The sequence below is a fragment of the Priapulus caudatus genome, unplaced genomic scaffold (assembly GCF_000485595.1).
Source record: "Priapulus caudatus unplaced genomic scaffold, Priapulus_caudatus-5.0.1 Scaffold87, whole genome shotgun sequence".
NCBI lineage: Eukaryota > Metazoa > Priapulida > Priapulimorpha > Priapulimorphida > Priapulidae > Priapulus > Priapulus caudatus.
This window is the reverse complement of record NW_014577148.1, coordinates 56,042-60,315: the sequence shown is the minus strand read 5'-3', so window position 1 is coordinate 60,315 and position 4,274 is coordinate 56,042.

Here is a 4,274-nt window from a genome sequence, read left to right as displayed (position 1 = left end):
AGAGAGAGGAGAGAGAGAGAGGAGAGAGAGAGAGAGAGAGAGAGAGAGAGAGAGAGAGAGAGAGAAAAGAGAGCGAGAGCGGTGAGAGAGAGGAGAGCGAGATGCGGAAGAGAGAGAGAGAGAGAGCGAGAGAGAGAGAGAGAGAGAGAGAGAGCGAGGGAGAGATGAGAGAGAGACGACCGAGAGAGAGAGAGGAGAGAGAGATTCGATCCACGGCGGTAACTCTGAGCGAGAGAGAGAGGATGAGATGACCGGGGAGAGAGAGAGATCTCCGAGGAGGACGAGAGAGAGAGAAAGAGAGGGAGAGGTGTATGAGTGTTTGTGGTTTCATAAACGTAAAAATTTGCATGCTACACGTGAGCGCTAAACGTTTATGGGTATCAATTTGGCTATGAACAAAATATCCTTCACATAATAAACTCATAGTAGGCCTACTGCTGTTCATGTAATAGAAACTATTCCGTTTAGGATAATTTCTCAATCACGAAATCAAACCATATCACGAAGAATAGCTACGACAGATATAACCAACAAGAGCAATCGGAGATAGCAAACCTCCGCCACAGCGTAACAGTCCCCCCCCCCCATCTTGCTGGTACACCCAATAGGCCCCTATAGTTTGATGAAACTTTCAGAAATTTTGGGAAAAAAGAAAAAGATCCAGGATTTTTTTTAAATTAATTTTGAATGCGTCCGAAGTCTTCCCCACAAAAAAATCCTGGATCCTGATCTGGTTCCGGATCATCACCAAAATCTAATCGATTGGTTGTTGGTCCAAGACCAACCCGTCCAAAAAATTTCATCAAAATCCGTCCGTAACTTTTTGAGATATCCTGTTGACAGACAAACACACAAACCAACAAACAAACTACCAGGGGCGAAAACATAACCTCCTTGGCGGAGGTCAAGATGTAGTACAGAAGTTTACTGTGCTCACGAGGCATGCCATCAAAAAGTTGATGGGACCAATTATTCAGGGATCTTTCTCATGAATTGCATGCTTATAGAGTCACTATACCGATTACTTCTGGTTGGTTCATCTCACCTGCAGAGTACATTCATTGTGGTTGTTTGTGGAATGTTCGTCAATATACGATTCTCTTTAGAGATACATCCATCACGCTCACATCGTTACCGTTTTTCAGCCGCTGTAAAATTTTTATATTCAATTTTTTTGGCCACAGGCCCACGGAGCTGCGACGTAAGCATAATGCACTGCGTTTATAATCATCTATCACACATTCGTATACGAAGCACACCGAGTCGACACCGTACACCTGCAACCGAGGTGCATCCGCTACACGGAGGGCGAGAATAGCAGCAGCACACTCTAACCAGGCGGCAACACCCAGACACAAACCGCTGTTAGCCGTATAAACACACAATAAACCGATCAGCGCAGAAAGAAGGAGCAGTTGGAACAGGTGACTACATGCGCCTGTCGCTATATATATATATATATATATTCAGGGCACGAAATTAAGATTTTTTTTGCACTGACCTTAACAGCAATATTTTACCAGCCCTCACCATAATTTACCAACCCTCACAAATTTTGTTTGTAAAATCGATGTCATGTTTCACGCTTGCATTCTCGATTTCAAATTTGTAAAATGTTGAAAATATTATGGCGTGATATCCTTCAGGTAAAACAGCAATGTAGGCTATTTGCTCATTAATGCTATAAATAATCAAAGTGTCAATGACACTGTAGCTGGCATTGGGTGTGATAGAAGAGGGAGATGATATTTAAAATTTGGTATGTGTTTCATTTATGACGGACCGAAATGTGATCAAAAGTCCTTATTCCCTGTTTTATACCAATAGAAATTTTACTGTTTTGTTTCAGGGTTAGTTTTGATGCGAAAATAAATGTTTCAGATCTGAAAGTCTGAAATCTGGGCGAGAGATGGTGCTACGGCTAAATTACTTTTCGATTATCGCGCAAATAAAAATAATAAAATATTCCAGTCAAATTACTGTAACGAAGAATCTAAAACACAGTATTACACGTAGGTATGATTAGGTAGGTAGGTAGGTAAATTTAACAAAATCGAATAAATCTAGATGGCCAATTCCATTTTTGTCGACTCACGTGCTCCAAAATAGGACGTTCAAATCTCTCCCATAGGAGTAACACCTGTATGCAATTTGAAACATGTGGGTCAAACGGTTCTTGAGTTATCATTTACCGTAGCCAGACACTGAAATGCATAGTGAAATTGCCAAAATTTACCTAATTTGCATAATTAAAAAAAAATCAAAACCACTGTGATATGTTTTGGGGGCCAGTCGTTATTCATTCATATACCAAAAATGAGCAAAATCCGTTGAACCTGAACTGAGATGGCCATTTCAATTTTTGCCAAAAAGTGGGCGTGGCTCAAAAGTAGGTCAACTGGCGTGCCACAAAATAGGACGTTCACATTTCTCCCATAGTAACAACTGTATGCAATTCGAAACATGTGGGTCAAACGGTTCTCAGGTTATCATTGACCGTAGCCAAATGTTAAAGGACGGACAGACAGACGGACGTACGCCGCCCCATGGCAATTTAGCTCATCTTGACGATGTCAAGGCGAGCTAAAAATGTAGGTACTCGCTAACACGGCTGAAACCACCGGCTTGGAGTGCCGGTGTTTTGCCAATGTTTTGTCAGTGGCCCGGTGCTAATTTTGCGCTCTGGTATTAATATATAATATTAGATCCCTTCGCTTGGTCACGCCATGCCACAATAAGATGTTTCTCCTGAGTCAGTTCATGCTCGAGTATATTTAATGCCATGTACGTTGTTAGCTCATCCTTAGTTTTCACATCTGCGAGGAGCTTCTGCATCGAGACCCTTGTGATTGATCTAGAATCTGTTATATGATAGGCTACAGGGACAGCTTTACCAAGTCTTTTCAGTCTTGTAGCTGACTTCAGGGACCTTGCGACATCATATCGGTCGAAGATCAAATGAACTTCGTCATACTTTCCGAATTTCTGCCAGTGACGTTGTATGAAATGGTTTGCGACATGTCTTTATCGTGTCTGGCTTGTCTAAGGACTGCAACTCGCACATTGCGTCGACGACAACAACATGTTTGGATCCACTTTCATCATGTTGATTCATCGGGCTCACGTCAACATCTGGTCGCGTCGATGAGTCCTCGAGGATCGCCATTAGGTCGCTCTTCGAACTGGTATGCAACAGTGCACCATCCGCTGAAAAGAGGGATCTTGGAACAACGGAAAACTCAAAGGTACCTACAGCCCAGGGGCGTAAATTCGTACCGAGGAGTGGGGGGGATGATCACGTGAAGGAGGGGTCTGGGGGGCCATCCCCCAGAATTTTTTTGAAATTAGACCCCCTCAGATGCGTTTTCTGCGCGAGCAGGGAGGGGGTCCGGACCCCCTGGACTCCTCCCCCCTGTACACGCCCCTGCAGTAATTGAAATGATTTAGGTCTGCCCATGTCTCCAAATTATCATAATTAGCTGAACTTTCAAGTGGGGCACGGAGGAAGGAGTTTTTTTTTTGAATCTTAGGGGGGGATATTTGTACAGGCCATCCCCCCTCCTTCAAGAGCGGGGGGATGCATCCCCCCATCCCCCCCGGGATTTACGCCCATGCTACAGCCTCCTTCAAATTCACATCCGGTCTTGATTTGAAGATAACTATCAATCGAGCAAAGAGTGCTCAGTCTTCTTTGAGTTCAAAAACTTTGTCGTCAACTGCTACTTTTACTTTCGCGCCTGTTGTGGACCACATCTTGAGTTTCAGCTTTTTCATTGGTGCCCACAGATTAACCTGGTTGTTGGTAATTCTTTCATCGACGAATGTTGAAAAGCGCTGCTGACCAATCGCAGGCATGTTTGTGATATCTTGTTGGACTTGTTCAGGCATCACAGCTTTCGTAACCAGATTTATCAGCTGATTTCCGTCTTCTATTTGTGAAATTGTTGATCGTTGATATGAGAGCTTGAGCATTCTGCTCTTGGTGGTGTAGTGCTGACTTTGTGAGTTCATGGTGAAATGGTCTATGGTGTACTGGTATGCCAGCAATCATCTGCGCTTCCTGTGCCAGTCGAGCGAGTTCTGGTGCAATCAAGAAGAATCTTGCTCTTGCGTTGGGGTTTAGTGTGATGCCGACCGATCCTCCGGACACCTTCATTAAACGATTGACTTGCTCTAGCGCATGGTCGGCATGCTCTTGTAGCTGCTCAGAGAGAGATGGGTGCGACAACATGCCAGATGACGATGTTGGCCAGGATGATGATGATGATGATGAT